This window comes from Panthera uncia (assembly GCF_023721935.1).
Source record: "Panthera uncia isolate 11264 chromosome A3 unlocalized genomic scaffold, Puncia_PCG_1.0 HiC_scaffold_12, whole genome shotgun sequence".
NCBI lineage: Eukaryota > Metazoa > Chordata > Mammalia > Carnivora > Felidae > Panthera > Panthera uncia.
In genome coordinates this window covers 29,398,332-29,422,221 of record NW_026057579.1, presented here as the reverse complement: position 1 = coordinate 29,422,221, position 23,890 = coordinate 29,398,332, and the positions used below count along the sequence as shown (strand labels likewise).

The window sequence follows — 23,890 nt, the reverse complement described above, 5'->3', positions numbered from 1 at the left end:
CCTTTAGGAATTAGCAATCAAAACTTCTAATTGTATTCCTCGGAGACAGAGGTCAGAGATCTTAATTCAATCTAACAAAAGTTGTCTGAAAGCTCTTCTGAGTGGTTTTCTCAAAACAAGAGCATACTGGATCGTTACAATCTTACTATTCTTGTGGGCTAATTAATAGCAAGTACACTGGGCTTACTGAGCTAAAATGGGAAACAGTTTCCAAACCGAATACGAAAACCATGTCGCATCCCTGACTCAGTCAAAGCCTTTTTTATGTCAGATTAAGGAGTATCTCTCAAAACAGTACGAGCTAATATTCTTGTGTGTGCCCCAAGCCTTCTGCGAATGTAAGGAAAATCTCTCTATTAAAAGACAGAGAGGGAGGGAGAGAGAAAGCCATGCTAATAATCTGCACAATACATAAATTTACATATTTAGCTATAAACATATATTTATAACTAACGAACGAATATATATATATATATATATATATATATATATATATATATATATAAAATGTTTCATATCCATTCCACAAAAGGTTTGAGGCCAAAAGAATGACAAAGTTAACTCAGTATTTTATAATTAACAGTGTTTAAATCTGGCTAAACTCATGTGATCTTCACAGCAATCCTGTGCTTTATTCTCCCACATTCTATTCATGGGGAAACCAGTATTCAGAGAGGGAACTCACATCACCATATCCCACATGAGTAACTTTGAGCCAGGAAAAAAAAAAAAACTCAATGTTTCACTGAGTACGTCCCTACTCTTTACTCTTGCTGTACTTCTTTGAGAAGACTTCATGCCTCTCGTCCCTCAGGGAACACCTGGCCCTTGCACGTAGCAGCCACAGTGCACAGAGGTACACGCTACATTTAGGGGCCCATGAAAATATTTTTAATTTCTTTTAAAATCAGAAAATAAGTGAATACGGTGTACCCTGGATTATAGTCATCTTTATACCATTACAGTCCTCTATATGAGAGGGGAGGGGGATGAGAGAGAGGAGGGGAGGAGGCAGGGGGAGGGCGGGAGAGAGGGAAGGAGGGAGAGTTGATGGAGGAAGGAGCCCTCTGAAGAGAAGAGTGTGTAGGATCCACAGAGGTCATAATGCAGCACAGACAGCACCTTCTACCCCTTCTTTCCCTGGTTGTCTCCTACTCATCACTTTAAGACTCAGTCAAGGGCATGGGGCACCTAGGTGGTTCAGTCAGTTACGCATCTGACTCCTGGTTTGGGCTCAGGTCCTGATCTCACAGTTTTGTGAGTTCGAGCCCCACATCAGACTCTATTCTGGCAGCGTGGAGCCTGCTTGGGATTCTCTCTCTCTCCCTCTCTGCCCCTCCCCTGCTCATGCTGTCTCTGTCTCTCTCAAAATAAATAAATGAACTTAAAAAAAAAAGACTCAGTAAAGGGGACAACTTCTACAGTAACACTTCTTTGAAATAAGAGAGGGAAAGCAAGCAGAACTTAAGAACTAGTCATCAGAAGTATTAGATGACTCAAGTCAGAATCACCTGCATGGGCACCATGAAGACAGAGTGGGAAGCTTCAGCCCAGGCCAGGCTGTCAGGAGAGGAAAATACAAAATGAGCAAAGCTGTGTACCCAGGCGGAGTGAAACCCAAGTTACTTTACAAACATAATGAGGAATGAGAGAAATCTATAGAATCTCATTTCCTCCCCCGGGTTATAGAGAAACGCTTTTTTTGCCAATCAATTCTAATAATTGATTAGCTAATAAGAGACTGCATTTACAGCTGTAGGCAATAGTGGGTTCACTATCACTGGAAAAGAGCTTTCTCACAGGGAACAAGAAGCCAGCAAGGTGTGGGTGGCAGAGGGAACATCCCTCTGTCCAGAGATTCGCTTGAAGAAACCAACACTCCCTATTTTGTTATGAAAAGGCTTTCAATTTTTCAAGAACTCAGACTGGTCTCTTTGCAACTCATCCCCATCAAGAACGTTGTCCTGGAAATGCAAAAATAGCACTACTTAACATTGTGAGTTCAGAATAGATTAGTTGCGTCTGTATTCAAATTTCATCTTCTCCCCAGAGATATATGCCTCCTGTCATTTTCCGTATTTGCATCAGTGTGAAGAAAGTTGATACGATCAACTGACCAGAGAAGTCCAAATGCAGATGAAGAAAATTATTTTATCTGCGTTTCTTTTCTTTTCCAGCTCAATGGAGATATAATGGACGTATAACATTGTGTAAGTTTAAGCCTTACAATGCCGTGATTTGATACATGTATACTTGTGAAATTATTATAATAAGGTTAGTTAACACGTTCACTGTCTCACATAACTACCTTTTTGGTGGTGAGAACATGTAACATTGAAGATCTATCCTCTTAGCGGTTATTAAGCAATAATACAATATGTTTCACTGTAGTCACCATGCTGTACATTAGATCCCCAGAACTTATTCATCTTATAACTGGCAGTTGATACCTTTTAGTCACTATCTCTCTCATTTCATCTATCTGCCTGTCAGCCCCTGGCTATCACCATTCAGGGACCTGTTTCTACCAGCTTGGCTTTCCTCAATTACAAAGGTAAGTGGGATATTACAGGAGAACTCTATTTTAAAGTTTGAGCCTTTGCAGTTGAAGAGACAAAAGCTTTGACAGTCCGTATTGATATGAACACAGCCCAAAGTAGGCTGTGTTCGGGCCACAGAAATAGACCGGTAAAGCACAAAATCCAAATGACAACAGAAGAAAATTAAAACCGGAACAGGTAAAACTCAACAATTGTCCTCAACTAAAGTTTTCACTAAAACCCTGATGTGGAGGATTTTGAGTTGCAAGGATATCATGGATTTGTGTTATTTAATAGACTGAATAGAGCTCATTTGAGAACATGAGTTCTTTCTGCACCAATATTTAGTTGACCTTAAAGCTTTTAGTTAAAAGAACCACCCACATACTGTAGAAGACAGACAGGTATGTTTACCATCTCTTTTCTTGTTCACAATGAGTTCACCGGTGAGAAATGCTTCTTACAAAATTGGAAAAAAAAAAAACCAGGACCAAACCTTGCTCTGTTTGAAACATCCCTAAAAATAAATACCATGAGTTTAAACACTGCATAGAGGAGAAGGAACATTTTTAGGCATACATTTCTCTGTTGGTGTTTTGACATGAGATTCCCTGCGGAATGTGCCTGTTTTCTACATGTCTGCTTTTTTTTTTTCCTTTTTGTTTTGTTTTGTTTTGCAATAACTCATGTTTCAGAGGTGATTTGTTTCATCTGTGTTTACAACAGGCTACAAACTCGTTTGGTACAATGCTTTGTTTCTTATAATTTATTTGTAACAAATCAAGCTCTAAAACCCTTTTACTCCCTACCATCAAATTGGTTCAGTTTGTTTTAGGAAATATTTTGAAATCTGTGCTTGAATCTCTGCTGAAATTATGCTGCATTACAGTTTAATTAATGTCATCCAAGATTACTACTAATTTAAATGGTTTCACTCGAGGTGAGTTTTAGAAACATTGTTTCAAAATCACTGGTGCATTTTTTTTTTTAAATCAAAGTCTTGCTTAATCCCCAAAAGTAAGAAGAGTCACGTTTACTTTTTGTACACAGTTCAGTTTGGTTCTCAGTGTGATTCCTAAAAAAAGAAAAAAAGAAAAAAAAAAAAGAAGAAAAAAACACCATTCGACAGAGTCCTCAAATCAATGTGGCTCACTTCAGGGAATGCTTTGTATGCATGTTACCTTTTGTATCCAGTTACAAAGTCCAGCTCGAATTTCTACAGTAATCATAACCCTACGGAACAATTACATTGACAGTACTGTAGATGTAATTAGGTAGTTTCAATTTCAAACGCAAAATTACAATTTGCACTAAGAACTAATAAAAACTAAAAGAACAATACTTTCAAAAAATAACTAAAGGTATTGTGTTTCACTAAAATATCTTTTTAGTTATTACTTCCCAGTCAAACAAGGGAAGCAAGGTGAGGTTTCTAAAAAGGCAGAATGACTTGGTGAGAAGGGTATTATCAAAATTCAACTTCACTTCTCTTGGGCAGTCACATATAAGGGACACAACTCTCTGAGCCTTATGTGTAGAATGATGGGCCTGGTCTAGGGGACATCCCACATTCCTTCTGTTCGTGGCATTTTGTGAAACTAATGACATTTTGTAATTTTTACTGCAAAATCAAAATCGTAAATTTCTGGGGAGGAAGAATCTTACTTAGTCAGGTCCATATCCACTGCTTGGCATAAATATGCTGTTATGTTTTCTGAAGTTGTGATTTAAGAACATAATGTAGGGGCACCTGGGTGGCTCAGTTGGTTAAGCATTAAACTCTTGATTCTGGCTCAGGTCATGATCTCACAGTTTGTGGGATTGATCCTGGCGTCAGGGTCTATGCTGACAGTGTGGAGCCTGCTTGGGATCCTCACTCTCTATCTCTACCCCTTCCTTGCTTGTGCGCTCTCTCTCTCTCTCTCAAAATAAATAAATAAATAAATAAATAAATACACTTAACATAATGGAAATTTAGAGTAGATTAGGATATTTATTAAGTAAAATGCATCAGCCTGTTATGTCAAGACTTTCTCTGAAAATAATAGGGCTCCAAGCAATTTTTTGGAAGCACGCTTTCCACCTACATGTAGGATGGAGCTTCTGGAACAGCGGTCTACCATGGGGACACCAGTGAGCTCAATTAGTGAGAATGTGAAAAGCACTTCCTGCAACACCTTCTCTGTAACTTCCGTCAGCTTCATAGTAAAAGCTACCAGAACTATGTTCTCCTATGGCACCTTTGGTAGTTTAGAATGTTCCCTGGGGCAGTTCATGCCCTGCATGGCCCATGTGAAATTCACATACATGTTGCTAAAGTAACATGGTCCGTCTTTGGGGTCACTTTGCCTGTCTTCCCAAGATCTTTCTCACTGCTCTTTGTCACCGCTGCTGAATGATGGTTCCCTTGTCTTTGGCCTGCTCTTCTCCCTGGAGATTTCCTGAAAGCCCACATCCTGACTAGACTCATTTGCCCATTGCCAGGTCTGGGCTCCCCAAATCCTCCCTGACAGCCCTGTGCAATTTGTAAATAGTCGCCCTCCCTTTATCGCCTTTACCCAAAGCTGTGCATGTAATAGATTAAATTCCAGTTATCTCTTCTCCTGTGTCCTTCCCCTAAGCCCTTTACTGGTCTGCATTGCCTTGGTCATATTTATTTTTACCATTATCAACTTCCTTCTCTGTGCATGGGAAATGGGAACGGAAACAGTGCTCAGGTGTGGCAGAAGTGGCTTCGTACACAGGGGCACAGCAAGAGACACGGACAGGAAGTCAGGACACCTGGGATGAGGTCAGAGTTCCCCCCAGCTTCCTTTGTAACACTGGACAAGTCAGATACGTGCTACCAGCCATGGTCCACTTAAAACCTGTGTTCTCTGAAAGAGGCATGACCTCGAATTCTCATCCACTAGAGAGTTTCAGATAACAAATGGTGGAACGCACACACGTGGAAATCCATCTTGGGAGCTCGCTGCAGCCATAGTCATCCATCTTCGATATTTAACTTTCTTTTTAGGAACGGCCGCATCATAAATTTCTCCATATCACAGTTTGCTTGTTTATTTGGTCTGATAATTAAGGTACCTTTGGCATCAGCATGCCACTTCCTTAAGGAATGGAACGCAAGGCAGCTCACGGAATGTGGAATCATCCTCTCCATCTTGCTTAAGGCCTTCACGCCGAAGAAGGGAAACACAGAGCTCAAAAGCCGTCTTGGAAAGGTCAGTCGGCTTCTGTTTCTCAAAAAAGAAAAGAAAGAAGAAACCCTAAAGCACAATGAAAGAGAAGGGAACCGTGCTGCCTTATGGATTATTCAAGGTTGTTAACCAAAGCCTTCTTACCTGCCTCTAATCGCTGCCTCCCCCGCACACCCTCCTTTTTCCAGGCATCAGAGGAGGGCAAATTAGATCATATATTTGAAGCGCTTGGTCTCCTTGTAGGAGAGGGGTCATATAAATCTTCAGTGTTGTCACTTTCTATTCTCTCCATGCCTTTGACCTTAGCTCGCTGAAAATAATTTATAACTGGTTGTAAGGCACCTGAGAACGGCTCCATCCACCTCATGAGTAAAGAGCCTGAGGCGGGAGCGCTTGGCAGTCACACTCCCTTGACCAGAGAACCCCCTCCAGCGCTTCAGGAGACAGAAGTATACGGACAACAGGACAACAGCAGCTGTGACATGCCACATGGTGGCAGCAAGTAAGCCACCGGCCAACGAAGTGGGCTAGAAGTCAGAGTGCCGCCTCCCCCTGACTCAGGCAGGCCTCCCCTCACCTGCCCAAATGTACCAGGTGAAAGGAAAGTCAGCTTTGTGACAAGGACCCGTGGATACTCACGGATACCCGTGAGTCCTGCCCACAGTGAGTGTAGCGGCTCCATTGGAAAGTGTGGCTGCCATGTGTTTTCATTCACTGAGTACCAGGACTCAAGAGGGAAAACATGCTGACAAGTCTGAGACGACAGAGAAAATAAATAACAATAAAGAATTTTTAAAAAGCAGGTCTATTGATGCCCTGTCTCATTTAGTGTCATCATTTTCTCCCAGGGATCCAGGTCATGAAGTCCCATCTTCTTTGCAACCCACACGTAGTTACAACTGAGTGTCACTTGTGTCTCCTGAATATTCCCCATCACCCGTTCGTCTATTTCCCCAGACCCAGTTGCCTGTTTTCTGTGGCTTCTCTGAAGACTTCTGTGTAGTAGGATTTCTTCTAGTGCACCTGCCTGATCCATCCCCTTGTATACTTCGAAACCAGAGAAATTCTAAAAGGTGATGTGGGAACAGAGTGGTCTGGGGGTTCAGGCCAGCAGATGAGTTGGGGGCAGTGAGGAAGAGGAGGTGAAAGCTGGAGCGCTTCCTGCTGTCACAGCTCTGGGAACTGGAGTGAGCTCTGCATCAGCCTCCTGGCAGGAGGTGTGAAGCGTAATCGGTATTCATACACCTGCCCGAAGTTTTTCCATGGCTCTGAAATGTGTCTCGTGAGATGCGGTCACACTCAGGAGCTAATCCCTAAATACATTTTCAGCCTTATCCTTTATTTCTCCCACAGAGTCACCCAACACTCAAGAAAATCGAAAGTCTATGGTCTTCATGACTTTTATGCTCACGTCATCATCGTTCCCAGGATTACCGATTCGCTCATCCAACTGGGAAATTCTACTTGGTCTCTACTTTCATGAAAGGACCACTTCCTGTTTTGAAGTCTTCTTTATTATCCACAGGCACCCTCCTCTACACATCTATTTACACCTTTTCATCTACGTGTTGTGTTTTTACATGACTCTATTTTAATATTTTGTCTATATTTGTTTCCTCCACCAAAGTGAGCTGTCCCTCCTAGGTTCATTGATTATTTTATTCCTGGCATCCAGCACCATGACTGGATGTTACTGGAATACTTGATTTTGCTGGAAGCAAATTACATGTCTGAAGGATTACAAAGAGGCAAGTGGAGAAGAGCGGAAGCAGGCATGAGCACTTTAAGAACAATTTCTTGTCCCCACTTTTCCATGCTGTGAGTTTATGCCGCATAGCGGGGAGCTGGGACACGTGATGTGATGTTGAGATCTCGTCCTCGGAAGTTAAGCCAAGTACCTTCAATATACGTAAATCGTAAATCGAAATGCCAACATCTTCACTACCCCCGCCCCCACACCTCGCACAGCATCTCACCAAACGAGTTTGAGCGTACGTGGGTTCAAATCAGGTAATGCTGAACCCAAGGTGATTGAAAGCACCTCACCAACAGGTTCCAGGGGCAGTGTTTTATGGGGAAGACCTGGAAGCAAAGCAAATAAATTTTACGACTGGTTGAAGCATAAGCAGCTGTCTTACCTGGGAAAGTTTAGTTGGTTATTTGTGGTTGCCTGTTCTTAAGTTTCTATATCAGCTTTGAGTGCATTGACTCAGTCTCAGGTGTCAGTTTGCTTATATAAGCCGCCAAGGTATTAGAGCCACCCCAGTCTAATGGCTCCCTGTTTAACAACTGAGAGTGCTCTGTCCTACATTCAGTCTAGAATTATCTCTCCTTTTACTTCATTTAATGGATTCACCGCAATAGAATTATCTTAAGTTTATAAGGTACTTTATAATTTGCCAGAATTCAAAAGATCGTGGGAATAAAAATTTCCCAAGGCCAGTATTTAAGCTGGGTGGCTTTAGTTGGCTTTACCATCCAATCGTATTCTTTGACCCTGATCTCCACTATTTGAAGTATCCGCCACAAGTTGAAAGCATTACGTTTACTTTATGTGAAATATTTAACACAAAAACTTTAAATAATGACAATCTCAGTCTTCAAGAAAACCAAAATGCAGAAATCACTTGCCCAGTTTTGCACAACCAGTAGCAAAACGCGGACTCAAACTCAGATCGTTCCTAGCCCAAACCATGTGTTCCTGTCCTTTCCTTCTGCCGCCTTTCCATAACCAATGTCGATGCCAGGCCTTATGTCTTCAGACTTCCAAAATCACAATCATTGCCATGGTTCGATTCAACTTCATTATTTTTAAAAAATGCAGTTTCCATGGGAAAAAACTTTCCTCCCACCTACTCCAGGATTATAATCCAGCTTTCAGCACCACAGCACATTCTTTCTTTTTAGGCAAATTAATTACAAGCTTTGATTAAGAGCCTATGAAGACTTCCTGCACCAATCTGCACAGCAGAGGTGTGCTGAAAGACTATGTGGTTGAAAGACCAGATCAAGTAAATAGTTCAGAGGTTTTAAACTACTCATCCCTTAGCCCAACTCTAAAAAGATGGAGATTTTAGTGCCTTTGCACATTTCCAAGTACTCTCTCTGCACGTTTGAGTCTGTTTTATTCACTGAGCATATATTTGAGCTATACGGACATAATTTCATTGCCAAAGTCAGTGGAATCTAACTTTCCCTATCTCCATCGCTGTGGACTTAGTTCAGGGCCTCATCTCTTGCACAGGCAACTGCATTTATCAATCATTAATGTAGATGGCACCCACAATTATAAGCCGGCTTCGTGTCAGAAATTTTCATACAGGCTCTCCCATTTTGCTTTCAAACCATCGTGGGAGATGTTCCCCGCTCCCACCCACATTTTACAAGCCCATCAGAGCCAGAAAATAACTTATCCATCATCACTCGACCTGGCAGAGGCAGAGCAAGATATGAAAATGAACATTTTCTCCTGCCTTATTTTCATACCATGCAGCAGGGGGCCCTGAGCTCCTGGCTGGGGGGAGAATCCATGCAGTGATGAAGGGGAAGAAGGGCTAAGATACACCCTTTGCTGTTGACCATAGGCCGTAACCAGCCACCACTTTCTTAGGTGGTCTCCATATTCACCCTCACAGGCACCGACCGTCAGAGACCAAAATGGGAAAGATTTCTGAGGGCAGGGAAGCCTAGGCCATGAAGGGAGTTTAAAACTTAGAAAGGTGCAGAGAACCTCAGAAGGGAATACGGTTTGATGGGTGTTGACAGAGGGGAGGTGACATTACTGTGTTTGTGATCTTCAGAGGCATTGTGCTAGACACTTCCACTTGCATTACTCACAGATCTACTATATTATCTGTCCCACTTCACGGATGAGGTAACTCAAGATAGGAGGGAATAACTATCGTGCTTCAAATTATACAGCTCATAAGTAGGAAAAGCAGAAGCAAATCTGAATAATTGAGTGCCTACAGTGAGTCAGTTTCTGGGTACTCAGGAGAAAAAGACAGTGCTATGAAGCTTTGTGTAGGTGTTGGGGGTTGGAGGAAGCAAACAAACACTCTCGAAGAAGCACACAGAGTTTGTTAAGAAAACACGGAACGGGGACTCCATCAGACCGAAAAGTCATGAAAAGCTCCTTTGAAAGCGTCCGTGAAAAGAAAGAGGTGTCTGAGCCCAGCTGAACACAACACATACAGTAAGTATGCTGGCTTGGGTGAGGCAATCATGCAGATGCCCCGGGAGCATTAGCAAACTAGTTGGAGCAGTTTCTAGAGTTTTTAATCTCTAACCAGGAAGTCTGGGTGTCATTCCGTAGGCAGTGTGGTGGCCCGGACGATCATAAGGTAGGAGAGGGCCTGCATCCATCAGGTTTGCCAATTCAGTATCTTAAGGGGCAATGTCACTCTTGCAAAATGGAGGCAGGATTCTAGGATGCAGAATGCAGTGACACATTTCGGACTCTGATTATAGGGCAGGGGTACATGCGGTGACCAGGATGGGGCTGGACGTGTATTTTTTTTTAACGTGCCTCTATATACAGCACCAGTGCATAATTGGTGCTTTATACATATTAAGATGATTTGGGGGCGCCTGGGTGGCTCAGTGGGTTAAGCGTCCGACTTCAGCTCAGGTCACGATCTCGCGGTCCGCGAGTTCGAGCCCTGCGTCGGGCTCTGGGCTGACAGCTCAGAGCCTGGAGCTTGCTTCCGATTCTGTGTCTCCCTCTGTCTCTGCCCCTCCCCCGTTCATGCTGTGTCTCTCTCTGTCTCAAAAATAAATAAATAAATAAATAAATAAATAAACGTTAAAAAAAAAAGATGATTTGGACAAAAATATGAATAGGATTCATCTTAGGTTGGATTCTCTAGGAGCAGAGGAAGAAAATAGCATTCTTGTTAAGTGATTGTGGGGAGAGGCTCTGAGGAGAAGGGAGTGAGGGAAGCAGGGCAGGAGAAACAGCTCAGCAACGATATGGGTTCCATGGGAGATGGGCTTTGGTCTGGCTCCACATGGAAGCACCTGACCACAAACCACAACAGGTATTCCACCCACCTGGAGGTAGGTGTTTGTGTTAGGCTAAGGGCAACAGAAGGGTCAGCCATGACTTGTTGGCACCTAGGAGAGCAGAGCAGCTGGTAAAGGATCTGAAAGGCAGGAAGAGCTTCCCCTAGAGCAGGGATGTTCAGGGCGCACCACACTGGGAATATCTTAGAAATGCGTATTTCTCAGATATGCATCTCAGGCCCCACTCACACGTGATGAACTTGAAACTCTGGGAGCAAGGTCCAGGCAATTGTTTTCCCATGCCCTCTAAACGACGGGGATCCCTGTAAAGTTGGAGGAATACCACACTGCAGGATCCTGGACTAGGTTCTCTCAGACTCCTCCTCCCCGCTTGGTGATCAGACAACTTCCTGGTCATGGAGCCCTTGAAAGAACAAAATCTGACCTTGACCTAACATGGCAAGGGAGGAATGTAAAGGAAAGGAAATGTCACTGTAGCACTGGGTATACTCAATGCTTATGAATTTCTGGATTTCTTCCATAATAAAATCATTATAGAATTCAGTCAGATTTAGGAGCCTAAACTTTACTGGTAAGAGAGAATAGCTTATTCTGTATAACTTAGAGAACAGCATAAAGTTTAGGGGATAAAACTTTGGCTTTATGTAAGAAAGACTTTTTTTTTTAAATTGAGGTAACTATATATAGTAAAATCAATGCAGTTGCCATGTATTGAGGACCTACTATACATCAGGAACCTAATTACATGACACATAGAAATCAGGGCCTCAGCTGGATTAGAGAAAGGAATTCATTTACCTACAGTTTTAAGTAGGTGTCAGACCGTGGTATGAAGTTTTTATTTTTTTTTATTTATTGTTTTTAAAATGTTTACTTATTTTAAATTTTTTTTTCAACATTTTTTATTTATTTTTGGGACAGAGAGAGACAGAGCATGAACAGGGGAGGGGCAGAGAGAGAGGGAGACACAGAATCGGAAACAGGCTCCAGGCTCTGAGCCATCAGCCCAGAGCCTGACGCGGGGCTCGAACTCACAGACCGCGAGATCGTGACCTGGCTGAAGTCGGACGCTTAACCGACTGCGCCACCCAGGCGCCCCAATGTTTACTTATTTTGAGAGAGAGAGACAGTGAGAGAGTGCAAGTATGAGTGGGGGAGGAGCAGAGAGAAAGGGAGAGAGAGAATCCCAAGCAGGCTCCGTGGTGTCAGCACAGAGCCTGATGCAGGGCTTGATCCCACAAACCATGAGGTCATGACTTGAGCTGAAATCAAGAAGTGGCTGCTTAGCCAACTGAGCCACCCAGGCGTCCCTCTGGTATCAGGTTTTTAAAAGACTGGATTCGGGGCGCCTGGGTGGCTCAGTCGGTTGGGCGTCCAACTTCAGCTCGGGTCACGATCTCGCGGTGTGTGGGTTCGAGCCCCGCGTCGGGCTCTGGCCTGATGGCTCAGAGCCTGGAGCCTGCTTCTGATTCTGTGTCTCCCTCTCTCTCTGCCCCTGCCCCGTTCATGCTCTGTCTCTCTCTGTCTCAAAAATAAATAAAACGTTAAAAAAAAAAATTTAAAAGACTGGATTCATATGAACAGAAGAATTTGCCAGGAATATGCACTGTATCACATTTGGGGTGCAGAAATTTACAAACAGGTCTTCGGTCTCAAAAGAAGATCCTTATGATATTGGGCCACAGGGATGATGTGCCAGGCCTCTAGAGAGAAATAAACAATGGGCAGAAATAACCTGGGCAGAAATAACAAAACCCTGCAAAATTAAAAGGGAATTTTCTACCTAGAACAGTCTGAAAACACCCATAAAAAGACCCGGATTCCAACCAGTGATAGCAGCTCAGGGGCAAGGTCCAGAATGAATGCTGGGCAATGAGAATCCAGAGCTGGGAGCTATATCCAGGAGAGATGGGCCACTAAGGGAAGCATATCAAAAACCCAGGAAGGTCTCCATGGCAGAGTCAGTGGTGATAAAAAATTCCCAGGGGACTTGAGGGGTTAACAGGAGACTGGGTCCACCAAATGGGCAGGGGCTAATCTCAGCAGCTCTTCTGATGGCATTGGTCAGAGTTTCTGCCCAAGCTGACCGACAGCAAACAATGATGGGGAAGGCTCATGACATTGGACCACAGAAGAGAACTGCACAGGTGCTTAAAATAGCCCAAGTTAGGGGTGCCTGGGTGGCTCAGTCGGTTGAGCGGCCGACTTCGGCTCAGGTCATGATCTCATGGTCCGTGAGTTCGAGTCTCTGTGCTAGGGCCCTGTGCTGACAGCTCAGAGCCTGGAGCCTGCTTCAGATTCTGTGTCTCCCTCTCTCTACTCCTCCTCTGCTTGCTCTCTCTCTCTAAAAAATAAAGGCTAAAAAAAAATTTAAAAATACCCCAGGTTACACAGGAAACAGCCCCAGGACTCACAGGCAGACTCCAGGAAGGAGGAGGGCACCTCTGAATGAGGCCAGACAAGGCTCTCTATTCTCCCCCATGAAACTGTGGGGCTGTAGTTACCTGGGTATACCAAAGTATCTCTAATTCTTAAAACAGTCACCTACAGTATGTGTTGTTAATCATCTCTCCAGATTAAGGAGGGAAAAGCCAAGGCTTTAACAGCTTTCTTTCTGCTCACAGCCATACAGCTAGTCAGGATTTAGCTCACTCAAAATTCAAATTAAATTTACCTGGACTCTTCTCTGTGTAAGTGTTTCTCAAAACGTAGCCACTTGAACACCTATGATTGAATGGCCAACAGCATCTCTAGAGCTTGAGTCCCAGGAATCTGAACCTGCAGCAAGTTGGGTGATTTGTGTTATGCACACATTTCTGAGGACACCTCCTCTCTCCACGTTGCCTCTCTATCTCCCACAACAAAACTAGGATCCTGCAGAAGTACGTGCACCATGGAGAAGCATTCCAACCTGGGACGGATGACCACAGTTCGCAGATGTCTGGGAGTGGGCTGCTGCAGGGCAGGTGCGGAGCAGGAAGTGCTTGATTCGATGACCTCACAATGGCCAGCTGCCATTGACTTTCATAAGTCCAACCTCTCAAACTTCCTAGAGAGCTACCATGGATGGAATTTTGTGTTCCAGAAAGATATGTTGGGTTCTAACCCCCTGTATCTCAGAAAGTGACCTTATTTGGAAATAAGGTCATTGCAGGTACAGTTAGTTAAGATGAGGTCATAGTAGAGAAAGGTGGCCCTTAACCCAATATGACCCATGCACTTATAAGAAAAGGGACAATATGAAGACATACACACAGGGAGGACACCATGGAAGGACAGAGCAGAGATATAAATGATACAGCTGCAAGCCAAGGAGCACCCACGATTGCCGGCTACCATCAGAAACTAGGTAGAAGCAAGGAAAGATTCTACCTAGAGTCTCAGAGGGAGCATGGCCCCACTAACTTAACTTAGGACTTCTAGCCTCCAGAACAGGAAGAGAATAAATTTCTGTTGTTTTTACAGCAGCCCTTGGAAATTAATTCCTTATAGCAGCCCTAGGATATTAGTATGACAGCTAATGACAGGGAAATTTAGTGCTTCCTCGCCTCCTCTTTTGCAGCTAAAATTAGATTTATTTATTTTGAGAGGATGGGGGAAGGGCGGAGGTAGAGGGAGAAAGAGAATCCCAAGTAGGTTCTACATTATCAGCGCAGAGCCCAACGCAGGGCTCAGTCCCAGGGACCATGAGATCATGACCTGAGCCAAAGTCAAGAGTAGGGATGTTTAACCTAATGAGCCACCCAGGTGCCCCAAACTCTTTTTGTTTCTTGACTAAGAGAGCCTAGACTTGAAATCTCTGAGACTGAACATACGCTATGAAATCAAAAGTGTCTGTCTTCAGAGAATGTTGATGAAACGTTTGAATCCTCTGGCTTCCCCTCTTCTGCTGTCACCACACGAAATCTCTTCCAAGGATGATCTCTCTCTCTCTCCTACTTCTGTTACTGTGAAGAGAAGTTCCAAGGCACAAATGCCCCTGCTGTAATCTCCTTCCAACGGTGCTGCAGACCATACCAAATTGCATCAAATCTAGCAATTTTTGGTACAAGAAAGGTTATCAGTTGTTGGGGGAAAGAAAAAATATATATAAATATATATACATTTTATACAACATTTTAAAAGCACTGCCTCTGAGTCGTTCCTGCCAGTTGGAAGGGCCAAATCTCAAGGCCAGCAGCCTTTTGATGTTGAAATGTTTGTGTTGCCTGACAGGACCCAAACATTTGTAAATCGGGGACTAAAGCTAATACTGATCGCAGGGGGAAGGCAAGGCCAATCTCCTACTTCCGTCAGCTCAAAATAAATGTTACTTCTTCTAAAGGCACATTTAGAGCCTGAATCCAGGATGAATCAGACCGAGTGTTCTTATTTAGATAATAGTGAAATCAGGCCTTAGAGAATTGTTAGTCAGCAAAACTTAATTTTGGTAAACCCATGCTGCGGGAAAGGAAATGAAGGGAGATGGAACCGGATTTAGACCTGCCGGAGACCAAAAACAGCGAGGTACACAGGAGAAAGATCAATCTGATGTTCCTCTTGCTTGAGGAGAAGCTGGGGTGAGCTGCAGGAAAAGGAGTCGCTCACTTTGCAAAGTTGGTGAGCTCCTTCCAGCTACGAGATCAGCCTGGGAACACTGTCCTACAGTGGCTTCTCACGGATACCGCTCCACTCAATGGCCTTCCTCCTCCTTGGCCACAGCTCCTCCAGCCAGGCTCCTGCTCATCCCCGTGGCTGTCGCCCCTCCCTGCATGGTCTCAGAAGCTGCGGCCCATCATGTCTGGACAACCCTCTGGGACCTCGGGTGCAGAGGTATTTCCCCAGCAGAGCCCTTGCGAGGTGGGGGCTGTCACTTCTCATTCTGAAGCGTCTTCAATATGATGATGGATTAAAATGGCTCTGGGCAAGAAAGACAGTCTGCCCATCCTGTCCTTGTCAGTCACCAGATGTGGGACAAAAGAAAGTTATAGCAAGAAGTGTTCCTCTGCTTTTCTCTCTCACACTTCTCTCAGTCTTCTAGAGTAATTCCAGGAAGGAATGAGAGACATTAATAGCCAGCGGATGGGAGCACTAATCTGCTTTTAAAAGTACTTCATTTAAATTCTTCCTGGTCCTATGACAGATTTCTTTCAATCTGGCCTCATTTCGTCTGGTGCTGTCCTCAGCTTAAAAACTCACAGAACTCACTAAGCAAACCACAGGAACCTCGGAAGCTAAGTACATTCACTGTGGAAGGGTATACCACATCTCGTTCTCTCAAGGAATTGAGGTAGTCTATATCCCACTTTACTGAATACATCTGAAAAAAGAGAGGAACCATAAAAGATCTAAAATGATTTTCATTCTGTTATTCTCCAATCAGGGTGCACCAGTCTATGGGAATAAAGTCATGGAAAATACCCTCCATTTTCCCTTAATGTGCAAATATTCGTGGAAGAGAAATACAGCAAAGAGAAAAGGCTATTACAGAAAGAACCATAATAGACGTGAGGAGAGTACGCAGGGAGGATAAACAACGCTGCCCAAAGATTTGCAAAGACGTGTTCTTGCAGGAAGACTGAAGGTTCGCCAGGTATTGGCACATAAGAGGAGGAAAGTGGTGGGTGGTGCCTGTTGGGTGGTGGGGGGCTAGGGGGAGACAGGGAATGGCAAGGAGAGAGGTTAGGTCCTTAGGGAGCAAAACCTATGATGTTTGTGGAAGGCAATAAGGAGTTCAATGGGGATGAGCAAAGATACAGACAGACAAGAAGGAAAAAGAGATTGGATGAGTGCTGGAACATAAAGACTATTGCAGAATAAAAGTAAGTTTTCTCTGGCAATGGAAAGTCATTGATGGGTTTTAAACACAGGACTGAGGATTGGATAAAGTTTTGACAATTTCTCTGGCAGTAATGTGGAAAATGTTTTAGAGGGAACAAACCTAGGAGTGGGGTAGGAGGCTTGTTAAAATACTGTTGCCACTACCTAAAGAGCAGAGAATACACGTCTGGGATATAGGGTCAGGGTCTGAAGAGGCAGTGCCATAAGCCTGGCTCTCTGCAAACTATGTACACAGTGAACTAATCTGGAATCAATTTGTTAGAAGGACAAAAAAAAAAAAAAAAAGAACCAAAAATAAAGATATCTTAAGAAAAATAATTTTCTCACCCCCTACTCCTATCTAAGGAAGCAACAACACCATCATGAAAAGAAGCTAGAATTAAAAAAAAAAAAAAAAAAATATATCTATCTATCTATCTATCTATCTATCTATCTATCTATCTTGGGGCGCCTGAGTGGCTCAGTCAGTTAAGCGACTGGCTCTTGATTTTGGCTCAGGTTATGATCTCATGGTTGGTGAGTTTGAGCCCCACGTCGGGCTCTGTGCTGACCGCTCGGAGCCTGGAGCCTGCTTCGGATTCTGTGTCTCCCTCTCTCTCTGTCCCTCCCACATGCTCGCTCTCTCTCTCTCAGAATAAATAAATAAAACTCAAAAAAAAATCTTGATAGCATCCAGACCATTTTTCCCATAGAGGGGAAAGATTGTTTTAAATATTAACTGATATATTTTCCTGCGTTGTAATTTTTCCTTACCTGCCACCATTCTACCATTAAACTGTTTGAGGGTAAGACTAACAACCATAAAAAAGGGAGGTCTCAAAAGACTCCAGCGAGAACCACCTTTTAAACCCTTGATCTCCTAACCCGGTCTTGGCACAGAGGCAGTAACTAACTCAGTAACTCACTCACTGTTGCTCAGCCTGTAGGAAAACGTTGTATTCCTTTCCGGATGTATTTCTGGCTCTTTGATGACAACTCAAGCAGATCTATGACTTTATGGCCACTCTTGGTTTTAAGAGCAGGTCCTGTTTTCAAGACTAGTGCTCCCTTTTTGGTACTACAGATGTCCCTTCGAGCATACAGCAAAAGGTACTTTGTCTCATCCAGAGAAAGCTTTATACTCAGGCCATCCCTAACCCAGCCTGGAGACCTAGACACCTTGGACACCTCCCTCTTCCCATTGAGGCTCTTACTGAAAGAAGAGTAGGAATATACAGGAAAGGGGCAAACATTCTTCTCATTTATTAGGTTTGGTTCTAGTGGCCCTCTGTAGTTATGCTGACTAGTGATGTCCTCCATGAGACAGGTGTCACATGCTGATTCTTCCAAGGGGTCCAGAATCCATTGTGTGAATTTCATCCCTGCACAAATTCCTGACATTGACAACTGGACCATTAGCCAATCACTCCCTTTTCAATTTCTGTCCCTGGGAACACTCCCACAGATGTTGGCTTCCCCTTGCCCCTGAAAGATACCCTATTGGATAGCTAAGAGATGGTTCAAGTTTAGCTACTTTCTGCACCATCCATTTGGGCCATTCTCAAACACCCTGCTGCACTAAACACTAGGAGCGCAAGCAGTCTGCCACTGGATGCCCTGTTTCCCCACCCTGCTGTCACAGGGGCTCCAGTGACCTGTTGTTTCTGGGCTAGAAGCAGGCACACATTTCTATGTTTACCAGGACGCTCGTATTAAGCTCCCTTAAGAGTAACCTGTGAGTGCTACACTCTGATGGGCTTCGTTGCAGTGACCTGTGACTTTTGCAACTCGGCAATATCCACCTGGGGAGGGTGGTCCCAGTCCCTTTCTTTCTGACCTCAAAGAACTCTCTGGATGATTCTCTTGGAGAACCCCTTCCCGCTCCCAACCCAAGGAAAAGGTAAAAGCTTCAGACATGACTGCTACTGTAAAGTTTTCTTGTCCTGTAACCAATTCCCTTGGAATTGCCAGTCTCCTGTTTGCATAGGTTGTTTGGGGAGGGGACGGTGGGGGATCAGGAGCCTGGTTTGGCAACCTTTTCACTAGCACTGGAAGTACTAACTGGCAGCAACTTGGTGCTCTATTTAGAATGTCACAGTACTTACTGTTCCAGGTTTGGGGCTTCAGCCAAAATTCCAGGACAATAGGAAAAGCCTCATTCAATATCCTATTTTAACAACTTTGAAAACTGAAGAGGACTTTTGTCATTGTCATTGTTGTTGATTTTAGCTCTTCAAGAACTATAGTGCTCGGAATGTAGAGTTCAGCTTCAACTATGGAGAAAGGAAGAGGCAAGGCTGACCTAAGAGCTGTGTAGCAACTAGACAAGGAAATAAGAAAGTAAAGTTGTGTACTGAACATGGGTAATGGGGAAAGCTTTGGGACGAGATAGAAACGTGTCTGCACATGTGAAGGTTGGTTGGGAAACCACTTCTTGATCCGCTTTTGGGGTCAAAACCTTGGGAGGGAAGGGTGGTTGACAACTTCAAATAACTTTGGAGGCTCTCAAAGCAGAGAAGGTTTATCTCTCTTGCTGTGGGGGAGAGCTCTTTGCTTTACAAAAAGCCAGAGGGTGGAACAGAAACAGCTATAAGGAGACCCAGAGAAGGCCCTGTGGAGAGTCCTACAGCCCTGTCATGGAAGCATCTAAGAGTATCTGAGAGTGCTAGCCAATAGGAAGAGCCCTCCAGGCTGGAACAAGGAGGAGACAGGGTGTGTTACATCTATAGGCACCTATAGGTGAGTCCGCAAGCAGATGATACAGTCCCAGCAGGGACAGGGGTGCGACCAAGACCTGGAAGAATGAGACAACCTCAGCGGTGGCCTGTAAGAACACATAATGGGTTGAGGTTCTATGCTCACCCCACCCCACCCCAACCTGGAGCTAGCACAGACTTTTGCACCTTGATTCTTCCCCAGTGGAAGAGAAGGAAAGGGGAGGGACTGGGAGAAATGGAATTGACGTAGTAGCTACCTAAATGAGATTGGATTTTATTTTTTATTCATTTTTTTAAAGTTTTATTTGAGAGAGAGAGAGAGAGAGAGAGAGAGAGAGAGAGAGAGAGAGAGATAGTGTGTGCTAGTGGGGGGTGGGGGCAGAGAGAGAGGCTCTGCACTGTCAGTGTGCATCAGCTGGACCTCAAATGGTGAGATCATGACCTGAGCTGAAACCAAGAGCCAGATACTCAGGCAACGGAGCCATCCAGGCACCCCTGAGTTTTAAATAAAAATGACTGACTTACCTTAATTTGCAAGGTTGAGTTTTCTGCCTTAGAAAAAAAAAATAGGTGGCTCATGAGCTAAGTTGAACGCAGATATGGAGAAACATAAACGCGTCCTTTGTCCACTCCAGACTGTATGGCTAGGCAGTCCCACCTCACACCCGGTCTTAAAGATGGCAGATTGCAACTGGGTTGTGGTGAGGAGTCGGAACTGCCTTAGAATCTAAACAGAGTTTGCAACGAAGCCAGATCTCTACCCTGATTGTAATCATTGCCTTACACCAGAAAGGGTAATTTCTACAACCACAATGGGCTGATTAGGAGCATTTAAAGAAGAAAATATTTCGCTAACACACTTCCTTTGGATGTGATGAATCCTGTCCTGCCACAGCCAAGCTCTCCAACCAAGCCAAAATCCAAATCTCTAAATAATGTGTTCCTCTCCTTAATCCCCATCACTTGGACATGCATCCATGTTCATTAAAATTGGCGTCAGAATACCTGGAAGGTTTATAACCTTCATTGAAGCAATGGGGGAGATACTGATTAGGTACAGAGGCAGAATATGTGCTTATTTAGCAAGGGGGCTCTAAGAGTCAGCATGCCGGGGGGTCAAATCTAGAATCTGCAATTTACTCTATGCGCAACCTTGAGCAAATTGCTTAAATGTTGTGTGCCTCAGTTGCACCTTGTGTAAAGTAAGGATGATTACACTAGTTCTCTCAAGGTCTCCTAAATTGAAAGCCAACATAACTACTTACAGGTGAATGTGTATAGGAGTGAGTTCTCCGTCAGGTCAGACATTCAAGTTCAGGCTGGACAGCCACATGGTGGGGATGTTGCGTTGGACTGAGTAACTGGTGAGATCCTTGCCAGCTCTGAATATCCTTTGAAAAAGAAGGCTCAGTGCCAAAGAACAGCATCCACTTTGAGATAAACCCAACTGGCTCTCATTTGGAAAAGGAGGCCAAAGACACACAATCTATTTGAAACTAAGATAGAAATGGGCCAAGTCCCCTTTGCTGTTGACTCAGCAATGAGAGAGTTGTGTCAGGTGCATTGGATGTGGTCAGGAAGCCTGGGCTAGACCCCAGTTTGCTCTCAGCAGCCTGTCTTGGGGGAAGCCAAGTAATAGACACGGACTGCAGATTCTTCACTTGTAAAATGGGTGTAAAAACTGTTTTTTTCTCAAAAGGTACTCATGAGGATGAAATGAGCCAATGTGAAATTGCTTTGAAAATGGTAAATCACAGGATGAATATAGGTATTATCATTTTCAGAGCTCAAATTACACTATACATCATTAATTCTGAAAATAACATATGTAACCTCAGACTCAGGCTGTGACTAAGCCCTTATTTTAACAATCGTGATGGGTGTAGAAATTAGAAAAACTACCATTTCAAAAGTTCTTGCATATTTTCTCTACCACTCAAGAGTGGAGACTCCAATTTACCTTCAAGGGAAGCTGTGACTTTCTGAACAAAGAAAAATAAAAACAAAAACAAAACGAAAGGCACAGCACCTGGGCCATATAGGCTTATGCAAAGATAAGCAATCTTACCTATTGTTTTTAGGAATAATTAGGTCATCCTCAACTTCAATGCTGAAGTCTTAGACCCAGTAAAGCTTTTCTCTATAAATTTTTACTCAGATATTTATGGACAGAAACTCTACACCAGGCAAATAAGAGTGGTGACAAGTCAGATACGTTTCTCATGATGTTCACAGGCTGTATCATAGGAGACAGATAAAATAAGCAAAAATGACACGAATAACATATAAAGTGCCCTAAAGGCAACGAGGAAGTAAAAAAAAAAAAGTGCTATTAAGAATCTGTAAGCTGAGGACCACTAAATGTGGAATTGGGGAAGTTGTCCTGAGAAAATAATATTTAAGCTGAGCCTTGAAAGATGAGCAGGAATTACCCAGGTGCAAGATGCCAGATGAGAGCAGAAATGTTTGTCCATCGTTTCTTTGAAGATAAGTGCTCTTTTCCTCTGGATGAATTTAGATGACTATGCCTATAAAGTAATTGCTATTCATGGTAAGTTTTGTGTATTCTTCTCTGGATAGACAACGTTACCAGAAGAAGCAAGCTAAGGTGAAAAGGGTTCAAGAAGGGCAAGGATATGCTGCCATATTTTATGTCTCGTCCTGGAAGGAGGTGTTGTAAAAAGAACAAGACTGGGCTCAATATTGACTGGACATCCTAGACTTCATGTGTGGCTTTATGGGATGTAGCCCTGTTGGTATGATCATCTTCCTGTCCCCACTTGGTATCCAAAGTCAAGGTCCCTCACTAAGTAAGGCTGGATTTTTACTTTATGTACGCGAATCATCTCACTGTACCATCCTGTGAAAAGGTTAATCCCGGGAAAGAAAATGAAGACTCACTTTTTGTACCTTTAACCAAAGTGTAGTCTGGGCTTGAACTTGAACCCGAAAACAAGCATGACCTAACATGATTATTATGAGGAATTGCCTGTGATGTGCTTTCCTTCTTTCTTCCCCCGTCTTGGCTGTGCTCTGTTGGAACAGTGGAACTTTCTCCTCCATACTTGGGAAGGTGAAGAAGACAATCCCGTTCTGGAGCCTAGAGCAGTGGTGGAGGCCTTGTCATCCATAGAAGACAAGTATGTCTGGCAACAAGGTGATCCCACAACAGTGAGAAATGTGGCGACAAAGCTGCACTTTATCCTGGCACTGTCATCCTATAAAACAGCTGCGGCTAAGAAACCTCCCACCCATTCTTTGGTGTTCTGGGAAACAGCCTGCCGCAAAGTAACATCCTTCTCCAAATGACCTAAGTAAGACTCGCAGACGCTCCCTTGTTTATATATGGTAAGACCAGACACAGAACCTCCACATTTCCATTCTTTGTCTCATACATGATTGCCTATGATGATTGCTCCCCCCGCCCCCTACCCCACAATCAGAACAAAGTGCTTATGAATCCAATTCTGGTTAAGTTTCTTTTCTCTCTAATCCCTGAATTCTGACCTGAGCCTGAGCCAGCATCCAGCCTCTCCTTGATTCCCATCCACTCCCCAAGGACAGGCTGACCTCAGAGTATAACTTTCTGTGATGTGATCAGCCACCCTTTCATCCCTGTTCCACACACATGGTTATTTCTGGTCTTGTTTATTTTCCTCAAAAGAAAAAACTCTCTCTGCCTAAACCTTGATCATAAACCTTGCTGATCTATTATTACAATAGTAGAACTCTCCGACCACATGATCAGAGAAAGAATCCTTGAAATAATCCTTGAAACAATCCTTTCAAATAAAGTCTCTCTTTACTAAGTCCAGATTTGTTTTTTATTTGACAGTGGTGAGATGGAAGTAAGCCCCAAGTGGAAAAATATGTGGGACTCCATTCTGAACACACGTTCAGATGAGTTAGCATCCTGGAGAAGCGTCAGAAAGAACAAGAGAAAAGTATAAAGAAGGACAATTAGGTCAGAAGTCTTCATGGGGTCATAATTTTGGTATTAAATATGAAATGTAATCTAATTTTGGGAACAGTTTTTGGAAACCGGATGATTAGGTTACATATAAAATAATTTTTTAATGGGAAAAACACCCCAGGTGGCAGAATCCAGCCAGCTTACAGCAAGCAATTCTTTCCCAGGTATTGGAAATTGCTCTAGCATTAAAATCTAGCCTATTATGAAGAATATGCAGTTAAGGAATAAAGTCCTTATCTCCACAGGCAAAGACTCTGCCTTTGGCTAAGAGTAATTCCTCTCTCCCTACCTGCCAGGAAATGCAGTCCCTAAAGTTTTTCTCAAAGGTGACCCCAAACACCTCTAAGAAAGTTAAAGACACAACAGTTCCTTCTATCATTGCCACATCTTTGTTCTGACCTTCTCCAGAGATTGAGGTTTCGTCAGTCTTCAATAAAAGCAGAATTATTAACACCTTAACTCTTGTATTTACTTATCAGTTAAACATATAATCCTTTAAAGTAAGAAATGGTAGGAACAGGGAGGAAAGGCTAACCTTTAGAGTCAGACACACTGAGGTTCAAATGCAAGCTCTGTCACACATTTGCTCTGTGATCTTTCAGGGCAGGTTAATTGAGCTCAGCAAGGTCATCACTAAGT

General features: G+C 43.5%; 2 long non-coding RNA genes across 3 annotated transcripts in view; one reads left to right on the top strand and one right to left on the bottom strand.

Moving 5' to 3' along the window:
• The window catches only part of LOC125937665 (uncharacterized), a 73,268-nt gene extending 59,384 nt beyond the window's left edge, over positions 1–13,884 (bottom strand). The window contains exons 1-2 of one of the 2 annotated variants that reach the window (XR_007462461.1): positions 13,437–13,884; positions 5,625–5,779 (exon numbers count right to left, since the gene is read on the bottom strand). This is a non-coding gene — a long non-coding RNA (uncharacterized LOC125937665). Of the gene's footprint in view, positions 1–5,584; positions 5,780–13,436 lie in introns of those variants that run through there. The other variant, XR_007462459.1, reaches the window with a different exon arrangement.
• A 60-nt stretch (positions 13,885–13,944) lies between these two features.
• Positions 13,945–23,250, top strand: LOC125937666 (uncharacterized). The gene is made up of 4 exons (XR_007462462.1): positions 13,945–14,111; positions 16,125–16,334; positions 22,324–22,592; positions 23,114–23,250. It is a non-coding gene; the product is annotated as an uncharacterized LOC125937666 (long non-coding RNA).
• The last annotated feature ends 640 nt before the right edge of the window (positions 23,251–23,890 follow it).